The sequence below is a fragment of the Myodes glareolus genome, chromosome 26, assembly GCF_982192425.1.
Source record: "Myodes glareolus chromosome 26, mMyoGla1.1, whole genome shotgun sequence".
Classification (NCBI taxonomy): Eukaryota; Metazoa; Chordata; class Mammalia; order Rodentia; family Cricetidae; genus Myodes; species Myodes glareolus.
In genome coordinates, this window is record NC_142051.1 from 18,919,763 (window position 1) to 18,947,076 (window position 27,314).

A 27,314-nucleotide genomic window follows, 5' to 3' on the forward strand; every position below is an offset into this window, starting at 1 on the left:
GATAAGGTCAGTCATCTGGGCCTAGGACCTTCTTCAGATAAGGGCAGGTGGAGAACAGGAAGTCTCCCTAACGGGAGGGAGTGAGTGCCCAGAGCATGTAGCTTTGGAAAAAGCTGTCAGGTAGCCTTAGACTACAACCTCTGACCAGCAGGGCTTCCGACAATACCCCTCCCTGTGTACTTCCCTATCAAACACACGTTTAGCTGCCTTCACTTTTTGAGCCTTCAGTGTCCAGTTCTCCCCGTCACCTTCACTCAGGGCTCCCCTACCCTTGGACTGTGACAGGCTAAATTCTGGCTACCCAATTTGTGCTTGTTCCTGCTCTTAGCGATCTGTGGTAGTTCAGTTAAGAATGATAAGTTCCCTCATTTGGTGCCTTTCTGATGGTCTCTGAGTCACATAGAACAACGGGGACAACGTTGTCTTACAGAACCTGCAACTCGATCTGAAGCTTGTGAGAGATAGACGTTTATCCTGGACATAGAAATGCTAGTGTTTTGTACCAGGTCCATCTAACTTCCTCGCACACACGTGTGAGTATGTGTCTTTGTGTATCTGTGTGTGCATGTGTTAGTATGAGTACACTCATGTATGTGTCCTTATGTATATGCATGCATCCATGTACATACACATGTGTGGACATGTATGAGGATTCCAGGGGTTGATTTTTTTTCCCCAATTGCTCTCCATTTCATGGGTTAAGGAAGGATTTCCTCCCCAGCCCCGAGATTTTGTTTTCTTTAAATTAATTGATTTTATTTTATGTGTATGGGTGTTTTGCCATCCTGTGTCAATAATTTCTTTCTCTGAGGGGTCTGTGTTGGGTTACTTTCTATGTTCCAATAAAGTATCCATAATTGGGTGGATTTGTGCTTATGTAAGATGCTTCCCTTTAAAATACAATGTTCTATCTTAGTTCTACCCTTGACCTGGAACTTATTCCTAGAAATAGCTTAATGTAGGTAGAAGAGTTGGCTAAGCATTTAAAAGTGTCTTCTGTTCTTTCAGAGAACCTAAGTGCACTTCCCAGCACTCAAGTTTAGTGGTTCCCAACTTCTTTTAACTCCACCAGCAGGGGATGCAAGAGTCTTCTGGAGTGTGAGTGGCCCTGCACTCACATGTGAACACTGTGACCTCTGACACCCCCCCACACACACACATATACAAATAATTTAAAATATATAGAATCGAAGTATCCAAATACACAATTAGTTTATACCCTGGACATAGTCTAAACTGTCTCATTACTAAATTCATTTTATTCATAGAATAATTTAGGTATTAAAAACAGTAAAGGATACATGTAGGATTATACTAAAAGTATACTAAAGAATGGTATTAGTGAGATTGCTTGGCAGTTAAGAATATTAGTTGTTCTTCTCGAGGACTTGGGTTTGAGTTCCAGTTTTACATAGTGACTAGAAATTATCTGTGTTTCCACTTATTGGAGTCTTCATGAACTAGTCTAGCTTTGTCAAACACTAGGCATGTGTGGTACACGGACATACATGAATGAAAAATGCCTACATGCATAAAATAAAATAAGAAAGAAAAACTTAAGAAGGTAATAAAATAAAAAATGACTTATTTTTTTAAATAATTTCAATCTTTAATAAAATAAAAAACGACTTATTTTTTAAAATAATTTCAATCTTTGGAGAACCCTTCTGGATCTTTGATAACATACTAAATAATTCTTGTACCTCTATTCTTCATATGCAATTTCTTTGTTTCCCTAACAGTTCTGTTGCATCATTATTCCAGAACTGATTTCATGTATGTAACACCATGCCTGGCTTATGCTGCCCTGTAACATGGGCTGTTGGCCTAGGAGTCAGTTAAGGTGCAGCTCATTAAAAACAATCATTACTATGAGCAATAGGGAAGGAATTCCCAGCACTTGATTTGTGTAGAAAGCGTTGTCATAAAATAGGGAAGCCTGTACACACTCTGAGGGTTGACAAATGCCAACAAGAGTCAGCCTCGGTATAATCTTATTTTTCAGGGTCACAGATTTTCTCAATCAGTGTCTTGATTCCAGCACATCAACTCATCAGATGCTCAAGAAGTCCATCCTAAAGAGAGAAAAAATAAATTAGTTAAGAAAGGTTGTTTGAGTAGCTGTTTAAATTTCATTGATTAAAAATTGATAAAAATAATTCACAATAGTTGCTAGTCATAAGTAACATGAATATATCTGTTATGGGACCATGTTTAGTTAGGGACACATTTTAATAATGGCAATTTTATAAGCACCCACATAGTAGATATATGAGAAACATGCAGTTGATCTAAAATAGGAAAGATATTACTTTACTATCAAGCAAGCACATATTCATGGTCATGGTTTCAACCTAGTAATATTTTCAAGCAAAGGAGGAAATGTCAACTAGAAATAACAGGAAACTGAAACATTTTCAAGTTGAAAGCTTGGGCCTCCATCACCATGCAAAACTCCCTCTGCATGACCATTGCTCTGTCTGTTCACCAAATCTCTATTCTGACTGAAAGTCTTTATCTATTTAATTTGTGGTGCATTTTTTTTTCTCCCAGGAGATATTTTCTTGAACCTCTGGAACCCAAAGTATCGAGTTACTTGAAATATTAGCACAGGCCAAAGCAACTTCCAGAAGACTGCTAATGTGGAAACTGAGAGAGTGCAGGGAAGAAGCACTCTGACCATCACTAGGCAACAGCTGAGGTCATGCGTGTCAACAACCAAATACCAGAAGCATTTCTCATCAATGCCATAGTACTTCTTCATGAAGAAAGCCATAGCCGGACCTACGGAGAACATAGTTACATTTCTTTCAAGTAGAATGCTTTCCACTGCTGCAAGTAGCAACATCATAAATTTCAACTTCTCCCAAAGAATGTCTTTATTTTCAAGTTGAGAGCACAATATATACTATGATATATTCAGTTAAAGATAAAAGAACTGTTCTTTCATGAAAAGGCTTCCCATTTCATAGGGAAATTACTATTATTATAATTTATTGCTGAGTGGTAAGATAGCTGTCATGAGTTATTTGAGCGCATTTGCCTTAAAGTTGCTGCGGTTATCCTCTGGCATTTATAGAATGGAAGATGTTCCTGAAACTAACACTTTAAGTTCTTAGCGGCATCAGCTATTAATTATGGTGTCTATAATGTGCACATATAATTCAACATCTAGAGAGTGAAGGGCTGGGAGAAAATTAATATTTATTGAGAGCTAACGTTATTTGGGGAGCTATACTGGGCATGCAATGCATGTTTTCTTGTTAGATGTTTAGAGCAGCATGAAATGGGTATTATTCCACTCTGAAGACAAGTACTGGAGAACCTGCGTGACCTGAGGAGGTCATATTAAGCATCACTGCTGGGCCCCAAGCCTTGCCCATCACCACATTAAACTTCAGAGGTCAATTTATGGCAGAAAACAGATAGATTATTGCCCAAATACTAATGAAAAAAGCAAATCATCTCAGTATATCAAGTATTAACTGGCAATCATGTGCATAATTAGACGCAGGTTAATACTGATATTGTAAATAGGGTATATAATAGCTCCTTGTCCTTGCAGATAAACACAGCTTTCATAAATCAATTTGTGAGAGAGGGAGCTAACAAATTTGCAACCAATAAAATGATTGGACTTAAGAAAATGTTCCAAAAAAAAAAAAAAACTCTAGAAAAAATTCTACAGAGAATTCTACTAAGGTTGTCCTATGTGGTTTATCTAAACCTGTTCATATAGACCTAAAACTTTATCTTTTTAATTTTTTCCATGTTTCTTATATTTAGTTTTTTGAAAGAAAACAAACTATATTTCTTTTCAAATAATTGTGCTATTTGAAATTTTGATGTCTAATTTCTTGAGTTCTTTATATATTTTGGAGATCAGTCCTATGTCTGATGTGGGGTTGGGGAAGACATAGTAATGAAAACAACTTGGTATTGGCATAAAAACAGAGAAGTTGACCAGTGGAATTTAATTAATCCACATTCCTTGAACACCTGAGTTTTGACAAAAAAAAAGATAAAATTATACAATAGAAAAAAGAAAGCATCTTCAACAAATGGTGCTGGCATAACTGGACATTCAACATGTAGGAGAAGAAAAGTAGATCCATATCTATCCCCATGCACAAAACTCAAGTTCAAATGGATTAAAGACCTCAACATAAATCTGACCACACTGAACCTGATAAAAATGAGAGTGAGAAATAGCCTTAAATGCATGGGCACAGAAGACCACTTCCTAAATATAACAATAGTAGCATGGACCAATCTGGCAAGAAGAAGTAAGGAAGGTTTGTTTGTTTTGTTTTGTTTTTACCCTGCTCTTTCCATTTGGGGTCTTTCAGATACAATTCAGCTTTATCTTGTTGACTCTTGATTTATGATACAGTAGCTACTATGCTGTAGTGATTATCCGAAAAAGCGTTATTGCAATTACTGAAATACATGTGTCATTCTAAAGCCCTCACTGTTTTAAAGGGAGTATCTGTTTTGTGTTGTTTTTTTTTTTAAGTATATATCACACAAAACTGTAAAAACACTAGAAGACTTAAGTCCTTTGAGGGCAATTACTGCTTAATGTACCAAAATATAAATGTTCATGTATCTTTAATCAAATACTTAACATGCTAAAAATCTAGCAAGTTGCACTTCAACTTGGGTACTGTAATCTTGAATTCTTTCATTATTTTTAAGTCAGGGAGAATGTCTGGATTTAGATGCTCTGTGCTTTGCTGTAATAAATAGAGTGTCAAAGTGCACACATGCACACGTGCGCGTGCGCGCACGCACACACACACACACACACACACACACACATTAATGTGGATGCATGCCCACACATGTCATGGATCCTCTTATTATGACTTTTAGTTTAAACTAAAAATTATTCAAATAATTCCTTTTGGTTCTTTCACATCAAACCCCAAGAATAATTACTAATGCATACTCTCTATTGTTGAAAAGGATATATCAATGAGTTATAGCTTTCAATAATGATATTGAAAGCAAAGTTAGATATATTTGCCAATGACTGTGAACCTAGTGTGTATTCAAAACTGAAAAAAAAATCAGCCACATTGCTAAATCCTCAGTACTTAAGTATATCCATATGGTCAAACATGTGAAAAAAAAAACTTTTCTGAAAAAAAAAACACTTCTGAAAAAAAAAAACATTTGTGTACTCATGATGTTTATAGGTCAGGATTTAAAAATGAAAATGATGTATAAAGCATTTAAGAAGAAAAAACAGATTAAAGTATCTGAGCAGTTAAGGGCATTAAACATGCAAATTCAAACTTAAATTCTTAGTCTGAATTTAGCAGTCAAATGACTAATGCAAACTTATTTCCCAAGTTTCCTAAGATTGAAATATAATGATTCAAATGATGCAACTGATTTAAGACTAGCTTGAGTGTCTTTCAAGAGGCCAAAGGCAGTAAATCCGTGTTACTCACTCCCCAGGTGTTTATTGCTGAGTAAAAAATAGATCCCAAAACTTAGTGCCAAAAATTAAGAAACTGGTTATTATATCCCAGACATCAAGGGATCTAGCTTTAGATGGCTTTCAGAAGGAATGGGTCAGTTCTGACCTCTGTGTCAGGCACAAAGTAGAGAGAGGCAAACCTGAGAACTGTGAAGTCCAATGAGACACCCTCATGCATGCCTAGTGACTGACCCAGAGATTGGTCATGGTCACTGAGATCATGCCGTAGTCATACAGTGACTGACATGATGCTGAACACGACAGTTCTTGCAAACACATTCATTCCCCTCCTAGTTATTGAGCTTCTCTGTAGTCCTGTGACTAACTTCCAGGAATAAGCACATCCAAACAACCTGTCTCACCTTAAGTGACCTTGTTTTACTAACTGGCACCACAAACAGTTCATTCAGATGTAATGGGATGAGACACATGCTTCGTCTGGAACGCATGTGACAAAGGAGTTAGCCTAAAAATCCATTATTTTATTTAAGAAAATGATAAGTAAAGCTAACAATATTCTACAGCATGGTGCTTTCCTTCTTTATTTCTTTTTTCTTTCTTTCTTCGTTTATTGTTTTGAGTTTGGGGGAGAATGTGTTTGTATCTACACTGAAGCAAAGATAAATTTTAGAATATATAATGTAAGGAGATTTGTATTAAGTTTAGGAAGGAACACTCAAGTGTTTCACATAAACCACTTACACCTAGTAATAGTGAAGGGCATAGATGAAATGAAGGTGCCTGAGAGCAATCCTTACCAATAATCATAAAGTAACTTTAGTCAATTGCAATACCACAGTATCCTCTGAATAATTATTTCAGTATCTGAAGTTCTATTAAGAAGTTTCAACATGTCAATGTGAACTAAATACTTGGAGTATACTCTAAGACATTTTAAGCACTATAATCTGACACATCAAGACCCAAGATGAATACCTTGTTATTGCCACAACAATAACAACAAATAACCAAAGATGAGTTTTGTATTTAAACTGATAATACTCGCTGGATGTTTCACTTCGTGCAAATCACTTTCCAGCAGTGCAATCTGGGCATCTGATCTGGCAAAGATGTCACGAGTAGCAAATCGTATTTCTTCAAGAAGATATAGTGCAGTTAACGAGTGAGCTAAGACACTTGCAGTGATAGCAAGCCTTGGAATGGAGCTCAGTTAGGTCCAGCTCGACCCTCTGATAAAATAAGTATGCATTCAGAAATAAGAAGGATGTGATCTGTTCCTTCTCCTCTAAAGCAGTGACATGAATTTCTCCACTGGTGAATTTGCAATTAAAATAGCCGCTATCCCAGGCACAATGATTCAGCTTTATCTGCTGTCTGCACTCTGCCCATTATATAAGCCTGGTGGAAATAAATGACATTCCCTTGTGCCACCATTTCTACCACATCAACTGTCGCTTTAAACGCCAGGAGATTAAGCAACCTCTGAGCAGTGAATTTTCTGATATTTCCAGGGTAAATAAATTGCAGCAAGAAAAATTAACTTCCTCTATCAAAGGAGACTTATCAGTATTCCTCCCTAAATTGAGCGCAATTCCATCCATGGTGCTACACATAAACATTGTATAATGCGTTTAAGATTCAAAATCCTATGGACTAATACTTGGTGCAAGCATTTATTGTCAAAGAAGACAGTCTGGAGTTTTGTCCGAGGGAAATTCAATATATACAAAAAATTGAAACTGAGGTATAGGCATGAGAAGAGAAAAATATTTCTTTGAAAATTTTGTTCCAGTGAACATAAATACGTCATAGCAAGCTGAAGGATAATATTTTCATTATCCTTCAATATATATATACTATTATATATATACATACATATATATATATATATGTATGTATTTCTCCCAAGTGCTCACTTTTTAAAGAAATAAATATACATTCTGGGTTCATAATGGATTGCATACTCACATAATACCATGAATAAAACGAAACAAAACCAGAAGCAACCTCTATTCTCGTGGAGCACAGTCTAGTTCCAGCTGGAAGATCATTACTTGATCAACAATTATATATATTACTTGATCTCCCAATTATATAAATTGAGAGCTAAAGCTCCCAATTTTCTAAATAGGGCAAAGTCGACCCAGGAGAGAGGTTTGTTCTAGAGAGGTAGGCTGAGATGTTAAGTGAAAGTTACCTTGAGAAATGGCCTCTGGAAGACTGAATGGCTTTAGATGAATGAGGAACACAGTGGAAGTCTTAAGACTGGAGGGAGTTGAATGTGCGACAGAATTGGAATCACCGACGTGTGAGTAGCTAAAGCTTGAGAGAGCAAGGCTAACAAGTTTACACACAGGAAGACCTAGATTGTTCAGTTAGTAGATAACTATGGAGTTTCTTTTTACTAAGTTATTTATTTTACTGTTTTGAAAAAATAGCATGCAAGCTCTTAGATATCTCTGTGATCTTTTAGGACAAAGTATGTTTAAAGAAATTATTTCTTCTCCCCAACTTGTTCACCCTCTTTTTAGACCTGGTTGCACCCTGTAAGGCCCTGTACCATCTCTTTTTTATTTTCAAGTTTCATGTGTCCTCTGACCTCAATTTTTCCCCTGACTTTGTACTCATTTAGGCTTTGCTCATATTTAAATTATTCTCTCTCCTTATCTTCCCCTTGACATCCCCCCAATACTCAATACTCTGGTGTGTGTGTGTGTGTGTGTGTGTGTGTGTGTCTGTCTGTCTGTCTGTCTGTCTGTCTGTCTGTCTGTCTATATGTCTGTTTTATAGGATAAGATCAGAATATGAGAGCACATGCTGGTTTTGTCTTTCTGATGTGGATCATTTTGATTTATATTATACTTTCCAGATCTTTTTTTTCTGTAAACTTCATAATTTCTCTTTCCTTTGTAGCTGAATAAAATCCGGTTGTGTACATATGTCACGTTTTCATCATCCATTCATCTACTGACAAGCATACAGGCTTGTGTCATATACCTGCTATTGCAAAGAAGGTAACAGTCAGCATTGATGTGCAATCATCTTTGTGGTAGGATGCAGCATCCTTTCGGTAGATGACTCGGAATGCAAAGCCTGATCATACATATTTCTATTTTTACTTTTTAGATGTGAAATATTCATACTGATTTTCATAACGATCATATTAGTTCCACTCTCACCATCAGTAAGGTCTCCTCATCCTTCCATACCAGTCTTTGTTGTCTTATTTCTTAAAGATAACAATCCTGGCTGGAATAAGATGCTATCTTGAAGTATGCTCAACAAATTAAAAAATGCTAGTTGACTGTTTGTGTTTCTTCCTTTGATAATTTCTTTGAGAACATTAGTCTATTTGCAATTTTGTTTGCAATTTTGTTTAGAGTTGATAAGTTGGGGTCTTTTTGATGTTTAAGTTTATCAATGCATAGTGAATTCTGGATGTTAGCTTCCTTTCTTAAGTCAAGATAGTAAAGATTTTTCCCCATTCTGGGGTGTCTTGAGGTACAGAATCTTCTTGCTTCTCCTTAAGTTCCATTTGTTCGGCATGAGGACCATTCTTACATAATTGGAGTTCTGTTGAGAAAGTCTCTGCCTACATCTATGTCTTTAAGAACATTCCCTGTGATTTCCTCTTGTAGTTTTGGCATTTTGTGATTTCAAATTTATATTTTTATATGTATGGGTGTTATGCATGTGTCTGCAACATGTGCATGCATTCCCCAAAGAATCAAAAAGAAGGTACTGGACTGCATGGAACTGGAGCTAGTTAGTGTTGTAAGGAACCATGTGAGTGTTGAGAATCAAACCCAGGTCCTCTGGAAGAGCAATTAGTACTCTCAATTACTGAGCTACCTCTTGAGGTTTAAATCAAGTTTTTTGTTTGATTTTGAATTATTTTTTTAAACAGGGTGAAAGAGTTGGATCTAATTTCATGCGTCCATATGTGATATCCAGTTTTTCCAGCCCAAATTTTAGAATGTACTGTCCGTTTTCCCCTCACAGCCTACATTTGACACCATTGCTAAAAATCAGGTGGTTTCAAAGCAATGTTTGTAGCTTCTGTCGTTTAATCTTTCTGTTGACTTCAACTTGGCCTACAATATGAGCAGTTTTGCAGAAAGTTTCATGCACCTTTGGGAAGAATGTGTAGTTTCCATCTGTTAGCTAGGATATTCTGCATGTTTCTGTTAAATCCAACTGATATATTTGGCTGTGAAACATTTTTCCTATTTCTAGTTGGAAAGCCCCAGCTAAATATGAGAGTTGGGTATCAAAGTCTTCCACTGTTATTGTGTCATTAGCTATTTGGATTTTATACCTTTTAATGTATGATATATATCATATATTTTTTATACTTTCAGATATAATTACACATATAATATTTTATATATATATATATATATATATATAGTTGGTGCTCCAATATTGTTATATTGTTATTTATGTGTTTACAATTGTTATAACTCCTTTAAAAACATTTTTATTTGTATAAATGTTTTGCCTACATTTCTATATGTTTTCTGAGTGCATGCAGTTTTCATGAAAGCCAGAAGAGGACAACAGATCTCCTGGAATAGGAGTCCAGATGGTTATGATACACCATGTAGATTCTGGGAACTGAACCCGGGTCCTCTGCCAGAGAAGTACATGTTCTTGGCTACTGAGCCCTAATGGAACATTCTGTTTAAAGATATACATTTTCCTCTCTATCTCTTTTGGCTATTTTTTGAAGTCTACTTTATGAGATAAATGAATAGCTAAACCTGCTTGTTTATGGCTTCAATTTGCTTGGTAGTTTGATTCCCATCCTTTATTACTCAGTTTTCAGATATTTGCTAGAAAATTTCTGGAGATAACAGATAATTGGTTCTTGTTTTGTTTTGGTTTTTAACAAATCAGTTAATGTTTGCATTTTTATTGCTAAGTTGACATCTATTAAAATTAAGGCTATTACTAAAAGGCATTTTTTTTATTTTGTTTGCTGATGTTGCTATTTGCTGGATTATTGGTATTTTCTTTTCCTGTCACTTTTGTTAGCTTTGGAAAATTGCTGATTTGCTGTTTTGGACATGATTGATTCTTTCCCAGATCTCCCATGCCTGTCTGTTCCTTTCACGGAATATCTGCTTTCTTATTCTCATGGAGAAGGTTGTCTTTTTCGTTCTTCCTATGTACGACTCATTTAAGGATTTTTCTACAATAACAGCTTACCTGTTATGAATTACTGTAATCTACATTCATTTTGAAATATCATTATTTCTCCATCAATCTGGAAAGATAGCATTGCTGGACATACCATTCTTTGTTCACGGTTATTTACTTCAGAATATGAAAATATGAAATACTTAATTCTATGCTAGCCAGCTTTTGGCGATGCTGATGAAAAGTCTGAGATTATTTTGATGTTTTTGCCCTTCTTACGCAATTGTCAGTTTTCTTGTACTTCTTTTAGTATTTTTTCTTTTCTTTTTTTTTGGATGCTTTTAGAAAGTTTCTTCTCTGAGCATGTGTATTTGAGATTCTAAATGCCTCTATATTTGGATGTCTACTCCATTCTCAGCTTTGCAAAGTTTTATGGTGTAATCCCATAAAATGTCCTGTCCACTCTTTGACTTTATCTCAGTTCCGTCTCCTGTTCTGTGAGCTCTCAGGTTTAGCTTCTTGAAAATATCCCAAGGTTCTTCAAAATATTGACCACCTTGCTTCTTTCCTCTTACTGGTGTCTGAGTGTACTATTTTTTCTAGCCTTTCTAGCCAATCCTATCTTGTCTGTCATTTTGCTCTCTGATGTGGTTTCTGAGTATATGACAGTATCTAGTATTTCAAGTAATTCTTGTTTTTAATGTTTTAATTTCCATGCTAAATTTTCCCATCATATTAGACTTTCTCCTCCAATTAGATGTTTCATTTTTGTTGGAGGATTGTCTTATTGAAATATTAGTTCTATTTCCATGGTTTATCCATTTTTTACTGCTTTTATCGTTTTAAAAACTTATTCATTTATTTTTAAACAATCTTTTCTCATTTTACATGTCAATCCCAGTCCCCACTCCCTCCCCTCCTCCTTCTCCCCTAAGCTTCCACTCCACACATCCAACCACTCCTCAGGTAGGATAAGGTTTTCCATGGCAAGTCAAAAAAGCCTGGAACATCACATTGAGTTACAACCAAGGCCCTCCTCCCTATATCTAGGCTAAGCAAGGTATCCTTCCAAAGAGAACGGGCTCTAAAAAACCAGTTCAAGTCCTAGGGATAAATCCTGGTTCCACTGCCAGTGGCCACACAGACTGCCTAAGCCCATACAACTGTCACCCACATTCAGAGGGCCTAGTTGTCTATCTTTTTGTAGAAATCTTCTATACAGACATTAATTATTTTTAAAAGTAGAAATACAAACTCTTCCTCCATCATTTCAATTATATCTTATTTTTGGATTCTACTTTTGGAGAATTAGGTGATTGAAAACGACTTATGGTAGGTAATTGTGCCATTTTTTTGTGTATATGTGTGTGTGTTTCGTTGAAATGTCTTGCCCATCAATGGGAAAGGATTTGTTTTACAGTTTTAATTTCTCTTCTACCAACACTGCTTTATTTTCGCTGACTTCCTAGAATGTCACATGCATCCAGTTCAGCTTTGGAAATGGTGGAAGCTTGAGGTTTATTCCCAGGTCGAGTTATGAAAATGGTCCAGTGTTTGCCAGGTGATAGCAAGATCACGACAAGACCGCATTCATCTTATCCAGATATTGTCAAAACTGCTGTCCACATTGAACTATGGAATTACTAGAGTCAGGGCTCTTTTCCTCCTGGTAATTCTGAGACTGATGAAACCAAGCTCCATGAGAAACTAGAGTAAGAGAAGCCAGAGTCCCAGTCCCGAGATAAAGTTTTGAACTTCTCATATCGAGCTACAGATTTTATTTTTTTTCCTTAAATATTTCATTGTTGATGTCAAATTCTCTTGTGATTTGGGGACATTGTTATTTGCACAATTAAATTTTAGATTAAAGAAATTGTATGCTTGTCTGTATATTCTGAAACTTCCACTTAGACTTTAGAAATCATCTTTTCAGAGTAGATATTGTCAGACAAGTAAAGAGGTCCCACACTTCAAGACAGTTTAGACTTTTCATAGGAGAGAACATTTGTGGGGCAGGACATTTTAGACTACAGAGGTTGACACACAAATCATGCTTCTGTGTAAAACGAGATTTTTATAAACTAGTGTGTAAAGACACATACATAGAACCTTCCTCTACCTAGCCTGTAAAATAATACCTTCGGGAAATGATTCTTTTGCTAGGCTTCATGGTACAGGCCTGGAATATAAACCCTTGAAGGGTCTGAGTGACAAGATCTCGTCAAGCACACCTCAGTGCTCAAAAGAAAAGTAACATCAGAGCCTGCATTAAGAGCTCTGAGATTCATGTACCAATTTAACCCCGTCTAGAAAAAATTACAAAAGACCATTACAAAAAGGCATAGATAATCCCACAGGTCATAGAAATGAACTTTGCTCTTTTATCCCCGTTTTAGATGTAAGTATAATCACAGTTATAGGAATGACCAGTAAATTAGTTTGTTTCCTAAGTTGCTGTCAGCGAGCAGTCCTCATGGAACTGGGGAGATGGCCTGAATGGTAAGACCTCTTGCTGCGCAAGCATGAGGACCTCAGGTTAAATCTCCAGCACCAACATAAGAATTCAGGCATGGCTTGGGGTGCCTATAACCCCAGCTGGGGTCTGCCAGCTTAGCCAAATCATTGAGCTTACAGTTCCATGAGAAACCCTGTCTCATGGGAAATAGGGACAGAGTGGTAGTGGATGACCCCTGGCTTTATTCTCTAGCCTTGGCATACAGGCACAGAAGAGAATAAGCTACCATCATCCACACATACATTATTTCACAGGACACATAGCTACAACACACAAATTGTTCCTTATGTCACAATGTTATATAATAATGATTGATCACATAATTCCTTTCATAATATATTCCAAAGGCATAGAAATCTTCCTTATAGCAAACTGTTAAATATGTCCTACCCTGCTGGCTTCCAACTTTCTTCATAGCTCAGGTGGTTCTTGAACATAAAATATTACTCTCTATTTCTCCAAAGCGCGGGGATTACAAATAAGCACCACCATGTCCAACTGCCCCTAACTTTTGCCTACAAAAGTTCAAATAGTTTTAGGTTTCAAGTAGTAGTTTTGTACAGTGCTATACCATGATTATCCAAGTAATTTCATTATACCCTTTTCTTTAAAAATAAAAAGGACCTTGGCTGAGAAACCTAAAGATCAATATTAGTCCCACCACAATGTACTTCTTTAAGGACATAAGAGATTTTAGGATCTGATAGGAAAAGCATTAAGAACTGTCAAACTGAATGAATAGGGACTATAATCATAGTAGCCTTAGACCCCTGAGACTGTTTAATCCTGGGATATATTGTTAGGTCTAACGAGATAGGCCCAAACTAAGGAAGAGTAGAAGACAGAGAAACTTCGAAGCTGGTTCACAAAGCCCTGGTATTAAAGTCATATACATTCAGTAGAAAAATGGACAAAAACATATTCATTTTGATTAGGCTTTTTCTTGTCAAAATAACTACTAATAATAACTATTCTGCCACTCAAGTACCTCCTTTCACTTCCTGAGCTCCTGAAGGCCACCGTTGGTCTCTATGTCTCCTTATTGCTTTATAAAGGAATATTTTCATAATCCTAGTCATCCAAAAAGAATTTGATTACACAGAATACTAATTCAGATTCCTATCACAGAATTTGATTTTTTATTGTTATTCAAATAATGTTATTTAATCTACATTTTCGTATGGCGCAACACACATAAGATAAAGCTGACCAGTGACAGCTCAGTGACATTCCTGACCAGCAAGGGGCCCTGACTTCTAGCAGAGGGCCATCTGAGAGGTGAGTTTGCTTCTGTCCCGTGGCAGGGGCCCAGCGAGGAGGAGCTTGGACTTTCCCTGATTCCATAGACTCCCAAGTCACCCTGCAGTGCTGGCTCCACCCTGCTAAGCTCTCCCGCCTGCCATCCCAGCTTCCATCCAGGTACAAATGCCTATATTTCTCCCTTCCCCCGGGGCCATAAAATTTCCCCAGCTCAGCTGCCTTGCATGCTGGGCCGGCACTGTAGGCGCATCCCGGAAAGAGGGAGTGCCTGTGCTTCAATAGCCTGCCTGAGGAAAGGTGGGCATTCTGTCAGTGAAGTCCCTGCCCAACAAGGGAACCTGACCTGGTACCAGAAGTTCCAATAGAGAGCATTTGAAGGAAGAGATGGGCAGACGCCAAGGCAAGACCTCGTCCAACAATCTGAAAAACAACATGAAAACACCAGATCCCAATGACCCTACAATAGAAGGACTTGAACACCTTAACCCAGAAGAAGTGGAAAAAAATTGCCATTATGAAAGCAATAGAGTCCCTTAAAAAGGATATGAATAACTCCCTTAAAGAATTGGATGAGAAAAGCCGGGCGGTGGTGGCGCACGCCTTTAATCCCAGCACTCAGGAGGCAGAGGCAGGCGGATCTCTGTGAGTTCGAGGCCAGCCTGGTCTACAAGAGCTAGTTCCAGGACAGGCACCAAAAACTACAGAGAAACCCTGTCTCAAAAATTAAAAAAAAAAAGAATTGGATGAGAAGTATAACAAAAAGTTTGAAGAAATAAGTATAGAAATGGATGAGAAATATAACAAAAAGTTTGAAGAAATAAGTAAATCTGTGAATGCTACCCTGAGAAACCAAGAAAAAAACAATCAAACAGGTAAAGGAAACAGTACAAGAATTGAAAACTGAAATGGAGGCAATGAAGAAAACACGAACCAAGAACTGGCTGGATATGGAAAATCTAGGTAAACGAACGGAGGCTACAGAATCAAGCATAACCAATAGAATACAAGAGATAGAAGAACGAATCTCAGAATCTGAAGACACCATAGAGAAAATAAATACTTTGGTCAAAGAAAACGGCAAATCCAGCAAATTCTCTTCACAAAACATTGAGGAAATCTGGGACACAATAAAAAAACCAAACCTAAGAATAATAGGGATTGAAGAAGGAGAAGAACTGCAGATCAAAGGCGCAGAAAATATATTCAACAAAATTATAGAAAAAAACTTTCCCAATCTAAAGAACGATATTCCTATGAAGGTTCAAGAAGCATACAGAACACCGAATAGACTGGATCAAAAAAAACATCCCCTAGCCATATAATAATAAAAACACAAAACATACAGATTAAAGAAAGAATATTAAGAGCTGCAAAGGAAAAATATTAAGTGACTTATAAAGGTAAACCTATCAGGCTTACACCAGACTTCTCTATGGAAACCATGAAAGCCAGAAGATCCTGGATAGAGGTACTGCAGAAACTAAGAGACCATGGATGCAAACCCAGACTACTATACACAGCCAAGCTATCGTTCACTATCAACAGAGAAAACAAAATATTCCAGGATAAAAATAAATTTAAACAATCCGTAGCCACAAATCCAGCCTTACAGAAAGTAATAGAAGGAAAATCGCAACCCAAGGAATCCAACATTGCCATCACTGCCTACAATAACCCAGACATCTAGTGACCCTTAACAACCGCAACTCAAAGAAGAGAAACACACAAACTCTACTACACACACACAAACACAAAAAAATAATAACTGGAATCAACAACCACTGGTCATTAATATCACTTAATATTAATGGACACAACTCACCTATAAAAAGGCACAGACTAAGAGATTTGATACGAAAACAGGATCCAACATTCTGCTGTTTACAAGAAACACACCTCAACCACAAAGATAGACATCTACTCACAGTAAAGGATTGGGAAAAAGTTTTCCAAGCAAACGGACCTAAGAAAAAAGTGGGTGTGGCAATTCTAATATCTAACAAAATTGACTTCAAACTAAAATCAATCAGAAGAGATGGAGATAGACACTTTATACTCATAACAGGAACAATTAATCAGGAGGAAGTCTTAATCCTGAATATCTATGCCCCTAATATAAAAGCACCCACTTATGTAAAAGAAAAACTTTTAGAACTCAAGGGAGTCATCAAACCACACACACTAATAGTAGGAGACTTCAACACACCTCTCTCACCAATGGACAGTTCAATCAAACTGAGAAATAAGAGAATTACTAGAGGTAATGAATCAAATGGACTTAACAGATATCTATAGAACATTCCACCCAAAAAGGAAAGAATATACCTTCTTCTCTGCAGCTCATGGAACCTTCTCGAATATTAACCACATACTCAGTAACAAAGCAAACTTCCACAGATGCAAAAAAATATTATTAACCAACTGTGTCTTGTCGGATCACCACGGAATAAAGTTAGAATTCAATAACAATTTCAACACCAGAAAGCCTACAAACGCGTGGAAGTTGAATAGTCAAATACTGAATCATCCCTGGGTCAAGGAAGAAATAAAGAAAGAAATTAAAGTCTTCCTTGAATTTAATAAAAATAAAGACACAACATACTCAAACCTATGGGACACAATGAAAGCAGTGCTAAGAGGAAAGTTCATAGCACTAAGTGCCCAATTAAAGATATTGGAGAAAGCACATATTAGAGACTTAACAGCACACCTGAAAGCTCTGGAAAAAAAAAGAAGCAGACTCTCCCAGGAGGAGAAGATTGGAAATAATCAAACTGAGGGCTGAAATCAACAAAATAGAAACACAGAAAACAATCCAAATAATCAACGAAACAAAAAGTTTTCTTGGAGAAAATCAACAAGATTGACAAACCCCTAGCCAAACTAATAAAATGGCAGAGAGAGAACACTCAAATTAATAAGATCAGAAATGAAAAGGGGGACATAACAACAGACACAGAGGAAATTCAGAGAATCATTAGATCTTACTATGAAAGTTTATATGCCACAAAGTTGGAAAATGTACAAGAAATGGATTGGTTTTTAGATAAATACCATTTACCAAAGTTAAATCAAGACCAGGTGAACAATCTAAATAGACCTGTTAGTCGCGAAGAATTAGAAGCTGTTATCAAAAACCTTCCGACCAAAAAAAGCCCAGGGCCAGATGGTTTCAGTGTAGAATTCTACCAGAACTTCCAAGAAGAGCTGATACCTATACTCCTTAATGTATTTCACAATATAGAAACAGAAGAGTCATTGCCAAACCCTTTTGATGAAGCTACAGTTAACCTGATACCAAAACCACATAAAGACACAACCAAGAAAGAGAATTACAGGCCAATCTCACTCATGAACATCGACGCAAAAATTCTCAACAAAATCCTGGCAAACCGATTTCAAGAACACATTAGAAAAATTATCCATTATAATCAAGTAGGCTTCATTCCAGAGATGCAGGGCTGGTTCAACATATGCAAATCCATCAATGTAATCCATCATATAAATAAACTGAAAGAAAAAAAAACATATAATCATCTCATTAGATGCTGAAAAAGCATTTGACAAAATCCAACATCCCTTTATGATAAAGGTGTTGGAGAGATTGGGGATGCAAGGATCATACCCAAATATTTACAGCAAGCCGACAGCTAACATTAAACTGAACGGAGAGAAACTCAAAGCCATTCCATTGAAATCAGGAACAAGACAAGGCTGTCCACTCTCCCCATACCTCTTCAATATAGTGCTAGAAGTTCTAGCAATAGCAATACGACAACATAAGGGGATCAAGGGAATTCGAATTGGAAAGGAAGAAGTTAAACACTTGTTATTTGCAGACGATATGATAGTATACATGAGCGACCCCAAAAACTCTACCAAAGAACTCCTACAGCTGATAAACACCTTTAGTAATGTGGCAGGATACAAGATCAACTCCAAAAAATCAGTTACCCTCCTATACACAAAGGATAAAGAAGAAGGGAGGGAAATCAGAGAAACTTCACCTTTCACGATAGCCGCAAATAGCATAAGATATCTTGGGATAACTCTGACCAAGGAAGTGAAAGACCTATTTGACAAGAACTTTAAGTCTTTGAAGAAAGAAATTGAGGAGGATAGCAGAAAATGGAAAGATCTCCCTTGCTCTTGGATTGGGAGGATCAACATAGTAAAAATGACAATTCTACCAATAGCAATCTATAGATTCAATGCAATCCCCATCAAAATCCCATCAAACTTCTTCACAGACCTTGAGAGAATAATAATTAATTTTATATGGAAAAACAAAAAACCCAGGATAGCCAAAACAATCTTATATAATAAAGGAACGTCTGGAGGTATAACTATCCCTGACTTCAAACTCTATTACACAGCTACAGTATTGAAAACAGCTTGGTATGGCATAAGAACAGAGAAGTCGACCTATGGAATCGAATAGAAGACCCAGATATTAACCCACAAACCTATGAATACTTGATTTTCGACAAGGGGGCTAAAGGTATGCCATGGAAAAAGGAAAGCATCTTTAACAAATGGTGCTGGCATAACTGGATGTCAACCTGCAGAAGAATGAAAGTAGATCCATATCTATCACCATGCACAAAAATCAAGTCCAAATGGATTAAAGACCTCAAAATTAATCTGACCATTTTGAACCAGATAGAAGAGAAAGTGGGAAGTAGTCTACAAGACATAGGCACAGGAGACCACTTCCTAGGTAGAACCCCAGTAGCAAAGACAATAAGAGAATCTGAAACTGAGAAGCTTCTGTAAAGCAAAGGACACTGTCAGTAAGACAAAAAGGCTACCTTCTGACTGGGAGAAGATCTTCACCAACCCCTCATCAGACAAAGGTCTGATCTCCAAAATATACAAAGAACTCAAGAAACTAGACACTAAATCTCTAATTAACCCAATTAAAAAATGGGGTGCTGATCTGAACAGAGAATTCTCAACAGAAGAACTTCGAATGGCCAGAAGACACTTAAGGTCATGCTCAACATCCTTAGCGATCAGGGAAATGCAAATCAAAACAACTATGAGATACCATTTTACATCGGTCAGATTAGCTAAAGTCAAAAACACCAATGATAGCCTATGCTGGAGAGGATGTGGAGAGAGAGGAACTCTCATCCATTGTTGGTGGGAATGCAAACTTGTGCAGCCACTGTGGAAATCAGTGTGGCGGTTTCTCAGGAAACTGGGAGTCAACCTTCCTCAAGACCCAGCAATTCCACTCTTGGGAATATACCCAAGAGATGCCCTATCATACCACAAAAGCATTTGTTCTACTATGTTCATAGCAGCACTATTTGTAATAGTCAGAACCTGGAAAAAACCTAGGTGCTCCTCAATAGAAGAATGGTTAAAGAAGGTGTGGAACATATATACATTAGAGTTTTACTCAGCGGTAAAAAACAATGACATCTTGAATTTTGCATGCAAATGGATGGACATAGAAAACACTTTACTTAGTGAGGTAAGCCAGACCCAAAAAGAGGAATATGGTATGTATTCACTCATAAGTGGATTCTAGCCATAATTAAAGGTCTTTGAGCCTATTATTCATGATCCTAGAGAAGCTAAATAAGAAGGTGAACCTGAAGAAAATCATGTACTTATCCTCCTGGAGATTGGAAATAGACAAGAGTCCCAGGTAACCTCGGGTGCATGGGGGTTGGGAGGGTTGTTGGAAGGGGAGAGGGTTAGAGAGAAGGGAGTAGGGGAGGAATGGGGAAAGCTCGGGGGACTGGGATGGGGGGGAGGAAGGATGGATATGGGATCAGGGAAGAATATATTTCAACTAAGGGAGTCAGTTTAGGGTTTACAAGAGACTTGATTATAAATGGGATCCCAGGTCCAAGGAGAGATCCCCAGATTGTTCTCTGGACAGAGGAGAGGGTGCCTGAACCGGCCTTGGCCTATAACCATACTGATGAATATTTTGCTTATCACCATAGAACCTTCATCTGGAGATGGATGGAGATAGAGACAGAGACCCACATTGGAACACTGGACTTAACTCCCTAGGTCCAAACGAGAAGCAGAAGAAAAGAGAACGTGAGCAAAGAAGGCAAGACCAGAGGGAACCTTCATCCGACGATGGATGGCGATACAGATGGAGACCCACTTTGGAGCACCGGACTGAGCCCCCCAAGGTCCAAATGAGGAGCAGAAGGAGGAAGACCATGAAAAAGGAAATCAGGACCGCGCGAAGTGAGATCACCCACTGATACAAGGGGGCTGATCTAATGAGAGTTCACCAAGGCCAGTTGGACTGGGACTGAACGAGCACGTGATCCAACCAGATTCTCTGAATGTGGCCGGATTCTCTGAATGTGGCTGGCCCGGAGTCTTTCTGAAAAGCCATTGACAATGACACTGGGACTTGTTTCCTCTGCATATACTGGATTTTTGAGATCCAGTCTGTTTGGATGCTCACCTTCCTGGACCTGGATGGAGGGGGAGGAACTTGAACTTCCCACAGGGCAGGAAACCCTGACTGCTCTTATGGATGGAGAGGGAAGAGGAGGGGGATTGTGGGGAGTGGGAGGGTGTTGGGAGGAGTGGTAGAAATGGAAACTTTTATAATTTAATAAACTTTGAAAAAAAAGATAAAGCTGACCCTGTTTTAGTCCCAGAACTTTATAATCTTTATATTCAATAATGGTCTGTATAAAAAAGAAACAGGTGGGTAGATAATGGATACTGTGATGTAGTGATAGTGTTATTGTCCCAGTGGTCCTCTTTAATAGGGCTGTGACAACAATTTAGATCCAGGATATTCAGTGTTAGTCAAATAACAATCCATAGCTATCCCCTTTCCTAGATAATTGTCACCTCATTCAATTACAGACATTGACTAATGACTTTGATAATGAGATGCAGGGGTCCAACTTTATGTGTTACATGTCGAATGAACATTAAAAACAGTGCAACATAAAGCACAGAGCCTTTTTTCTCCAGAAGTGCCACACTTTTCCTTAAGCTTCCCTTTGACTTATTCTATTACCTGCAGTTTCCTTTTCCTGTGAGGACCTCTGCTAGAAATTACTTGAAAAAAATTCTTCATGTCACTCTTTACCTCTGGCATGGAGGGAAGAAGGAAGGAAGAAAGGAAGGCAAGAAGGAAGAGGAGGGAGGGAGGAAAGACAGATGGACTTGAAAAGCAGGTGTGAATATAAAAATTCATCAAGGTCAGGACTATAAGCAAGAATGCATCATGAATAAGAATCTGAACTGGAGGTAATGATCTATGGCACTGCTTGGAGATGAAGTCAGATACACAAACCATCCTTGGGCTATATTTGAAACTTGGTTAGCAAGTTTCATTTGGAGTCTGGTTCCTGCCAGCAAGTCTTTGCAATTAATTAAAAAGCATCAGTAAGTAAGTAGGTCAGAGCCAGACAACACTTCAAAGAAAAAAATAAACAGGACACGAAAACACTCAAACCTAGGTAAGTGGTTTGAATTCCGAGCTTATAAATTCTGAAAGACTCTGTGAGACTAGAAAGTTATATAAATTACTTTATATGAGAACAAGAATGAATATCAACATGTAGCTACTCATCACTTTGGTTGTGTTAATCATCACATAACATTAGCTAACAATCACCCCACAATATGACTGCATATGTGAGTCTCACATGCTTTTGTTGGTAGTACTGAGCTGATATCCAATGCTCCAGATACCTACTGACATTCATGAATGAGCACTCCTACCTGTGTGTAGGAAGTTTAGTGTAAATTTAACATATAAAAAATAATAAAGGAGAAGTAAATCATAAAAAGTAAATTTTTTTTAAAAACTCCAAAATATTTTTAAAAATTCATTATTTATTTTACCCTAAGAGAAAAAGCAATCTCACTGGTTTTTGGATACATTCAATAAACTTTCCGTACTACAGAACAGGGTAAAGACAAAGAATACAATTGCAGAAGAAAGCTCCCAAACTCCGATTCGCAGAAGAAACAATCAATGAGAAATTCTCACTTCCTCCTGTAGGCTTGACTCTCCCTTGGTATATCTGAAAAGACCATGATGATCTGATGCAGGAATTTACAAGGATGTACCCTCAGGGATGCTCTCAGAAAATAAAAAAAGGCAAATAAATACAAGAGTGAGGAGAATTGGCCCTGCTGATGCAATTATGTACAAAGCTGCATGTACTTCTCTGGGAACTCTCGACCTGTGAGATCCTGAACAGAGATCTCTGACTTGAGGGATGAGACTAGAGCTGGGACTTTCAGAAGACAATAACTCTTGTGTTCAGGACATCTTCAGTGGGAACAGGGAGCATGCAAACGCCAATCAGAATTCAAGAAAGGGACTCACTATAACCTCAGATATCAGCCTCTGCCCTATTGAAGAAACACCTCAACATGTTTACTGCATCTTACATATGTACACATGTGGGGGGGGGTGAGAAAGAAAGACAAAGGCAAAGGAGAGCAATGTGATGTGTGTGTAGATATGTGTAGTTGGTGGGAGTCAGGTGAGAGTCATGGCTCAGGGATGCCTCTTTGAAAAACAGCTGCACTTGCCCCTCTGTATGCCTGCTTTTGCAACACAACACCATCTTCTCCAGGGATGGAAACCTAAACATCTTCCATACAGTGATGGCATTTTCACTCGCACAGCTGTGGCCTGCAGGGATACTCACAGCCTCCCTTAGTCAAACTCTAACTCTAGCTGGAGCAGAGGAGAGCATGTTTTCTACAGACTGGTATAATCCCTTTTTGTTGGTATCTATTAAGATTTGCCAGATTCAGCCTCTCAGTGTAAACCTTGTGTGGGCTTCAGCTGGAAAAAACTAAGCAAACTCCATAAAGCATCAAAACTGTCTTACACTAAGGTGACAGAGTCATAAGGTGAGAAGAAAGGAAATAATCTAAATTTCTTTGATTACATGCAGAATGAACAGACTGAAAATCTGTTCCCACTTATTAAAAACTGAAAATAAACCAGTCTGTACATAATTTAATTCATGGAAGTTTAACCAAAATATTTTATGTTCATGACCTAACACTAACACTACCTAACATTGAATTTAGTTGGTTTTGCTTCTAATGTGTGTATATGGAATTCACTTAAGATTAATTCAACAAAATAATATTTCCAGCACCCATCTCACTATGACTGAACAAGAATATGTGTCTATGTGTTACTGTGGCATTTGGATACTCTTACCTAGTAGAATACTGAGTGCCTGACACACGAACTTTTCTTGGCAGGGCATGATAGCTGAATGGGAAGAAGTATTTAGAGCAGTGGTTCTAAACCAGTGGGTTGCAACCTTTTGGGGGAGTTGAAAAACCTTTTCACAGAGCTCACCTAAAATGATCAGAAAACACATATATTTACATTACAGTTCATAACAGTAGCAAAATTACAGTGATGAAGTAATCACAAAAATATTTTTATGGTTGGGGGTCATCACAACATGAGAAACTGTGTTATAGGGTCACAGCTTTAGAAAGGTTGAAAACCACTGGTTTAGAGACTGCTGATGATAAAAGTGTGTGTTCTTCATTTGGACTTGAAAATATCCAAATGTTAAATAAAATACACATAAAATATCCAAAGTTTTGGACAAGCAGGGGGAACTTGGACATGATTTCAAATTACAAAACATTAGATGTTACCCTAGTCCACAAATTGTAGAAGAATTTGGTCACTCAGTTATAAAAATACAAGAATAAAACCAAGGGATTTGTGATATACATTCAGTTCAAGATTAAAATCTGAGATTGCTTTTTCTAAAATTCTGTATATATAGAGAGGCTGGATCTGGCTTCCAGGTAAAAATGTTATAGATATCGTAGGTAGGCTAGGAATGAGCAATGTTTTTACTTTTTGTAAGTATATTAAACTAGTATTTCAAAGTTACAGTACTGCCTGTATAGCTAATGCAATATTTAATACTGTTATTTAATGACTCAGTAATGTACTCGTCTTAAATGCAGAGCTGTACTAAAAGGTTAACTTTTGCCAATATTTCATAAGCGGTTATTAGAATTCTACCTGAGGATAAGAAAGATCAGGTAGAACTGACTGTTCACTGAGGCCAGGCCTTCAATACAGTTTCAACCTGCAACCGTTAATGTTATAAATCTACAAAGGAGATACACAGGTAGCTAGAACTTAATTGAAGACATTATCAAAGCAGAAGCATTTATCCTACATATTAATTACAAAATTGATACCCTCTTCCTTCTGCACTTGTGTTATATGTCACTAGTGTGGAGAACTAGGAGATGGAATAAGTCCAAAAAATATGATCACAATTCCTTATTGTCCTGCACAGAACCTACAGGAAAGGAGAAGCATTTGTTCATCTAAAATGATTAATATGAAGATTGAAAACTTCACGAGTGATGAAACAATGAATTAAGTTGTTGAAAACTGGTCCAGACACAATTAGAGTAATAGGATTCTGTAACACAGTTTGATAATTCTCTCCTGTTTTTTTTTTTTTTCATATGACAACACTCTCTAACCCTGAGGGGCTTTGCCTTTAGCCCCAGCTTTCTTGGTCCCTGATGTGTAGAGTTACACCATAACTCCGGTGTGCAGTTAACAAAATTTTCAACCACATGTAAAGACACAGCTTATTAATTCAGTTTGAAAGATCCCCATGAATATTGTAGTGTAAAATCAATGGCTAGGTTCCACGGGTTAATGATAATCCTAAAACAAAAAGTATTTCCTTCTTGTTGCAAGGTATATTAGCATCAAAGACAGTAAGAAGTCACATAACTAGCACAATGAAACATTAAATACCTTCTCATCAAGTTGAATATAGTTTCTCTAAGATAAAATGTTGTGTCAAGCTAGAAGAAATATTTAAGTATCATTTTTACTATAGGCATTCTACAATTTAACAAGAGAAAAATAAATTTTAGTGAAATAAAATATAATTTTATTAAGTGTTTGTTTCCAATTAACGCAAAACACTCATCCTCAGAATTGCATGCTGAAACTAATAAGCAGCTTCAGTTTCTACACTGTGCACATAACAAAATAATTTTTTATCAGAAATGGACATAACAAAATAATTTTATTTTTATCAGAAATTATCTGTGATTAAATGAGAAAAAATTTTCCTTGATTAAAATAACTATTGATTTATTCTCTTTCCCAACCATACATGTCAATCAATAAAAGAGATAAAGTACTACTGTATTTCATCATTTTTACGGATAAATCAGAGACTATAGAACATTGCTTTACAATGGACTCCATTACTTTATTAGAGAGTCCCTACCTACTTGAGATTTTATATTTATTCTCTAGACTCTATTTATTAGTATCATCAGTATGGAATATATCTTTGTTCTTCAATAAAGTGGCTCTTACTTACAGTATGACTTGGAAGTCATCACTGTTCTCTTCTCAAAGGTAGGAGGGAATCTTCCTGTAATAACCCAAAAGAAACAGCAGTTATTTTCAGTGAGCTGTTGCAAGGAGAGACAGGCCACTTGTTTATCTGGCCCCAAGCTAGCTTAGCCCCAAAATAACCACACAGAAACTGGATTAATTAAAAACATCGCTTGACCCATTAGCTCTAGCTTCTTATTGGCTAACTCTTATTTTCATTTAACCCGTTTTCTATTAATCTGTATATCGCCATGTGGCAGTGGTTTACCGGGTAAAACTCCCAGTATCTGTCTCTGGCAGATCCATGGCGTCTCTCTGACTCTTTCCTTCTCCCAGCATTCAGTTCTGCCTTCCCTGCCTACCTAAGTTCTGTCCCATCCACAGGCCAAGGTAATTACTTTATTCATTAACCGAGAAAAGCAACACAGAGAGGGGACTCCACATCAAGTGTACTTCTGCATACATGGAGCAGGACGCATGTCCCACTCTCACGTCCTTAACAGTAAGAGACACTAATGTTCTCATGAGTGATTCCTTTTCTTTTTCTTATTTTTTTATTAATTAATTTATTTGTTTATAAAAATTTCCACTTCCTCCCCTCCTCCCCCTACCCTCCCATTCTCCCCACTCCCTCTCCCCCCCCCCCACTCCCACCCCTTCTTTCTCTCCAGTCCTAAGAGCAGTCAGGGTTTCCTGCCTTGTGGGAAGTTCAAGTTCCTCCCCCCTCCCTCCAAGCCTAGGAAGGTGAGCATCCAAACAGACCAGGATCCCAGAAAGCTAGTACATGCAGACAAAACAAGACCCAGTGCCATTGACAATGGCTTCTCAGTCAGCCCCCATATCAGTCACATTTAGAGACTCCGGTTTGATCACATGCTCGTTCAGTCCCAGTCCAGCTGGCCTTGGTGAGCTCTCATTCGATCAGTCCCCTTGCATCCGAGGGTGAACGCATCCCACACGGTTCTGATTTCTTTTTCATGATCTCTCTCCTTCTGCTCCTCATTTGGACCTTGAGGGCTCAGTCCAGTGCTCCAATGTGGGTCTCCATCTCTAGAAAATCTTATAGTTATCCTCTTGGATATTGGAAGTAGACAAGATTGCCAGGCAAACTTGGGTGCAGGGGGGGTGGGAGGGTGGAAGTAAGGGGAGATGGTTAGAGAGAAGGGAGAGGGGGAGGATTGGGGATGGCTTGGGGGAATGGGAGGGGGAGGGAGGATGGATATGGGACGAGGGAAGTATATATCTCAATTAAGGGAGCAATTTTAGGGTTTGCAAGAGTCTTGATTCTGGAGGGATTCCCAGGCCCAAGGAGAGGTCCCCAGATTGTTCCCTGGGCAGCAGAGAAGAGCGTACCTGAACTGGCCCTGGTCCATAACCATACTGATGAATATTTTGTATATCACCATAGATCCTTCATCGGGCGATGGATGGAGATAGAAATAGAGACCCACATTGGAACACTGGCCTTAACTCCCTAGGTCCAAATGAGAAGCAGAAGGAGGGAGAACGTGAGCAAGAAAGGCAGGACTTGAGGAAACCTTCATCTGACGATAGATGGAGATAGA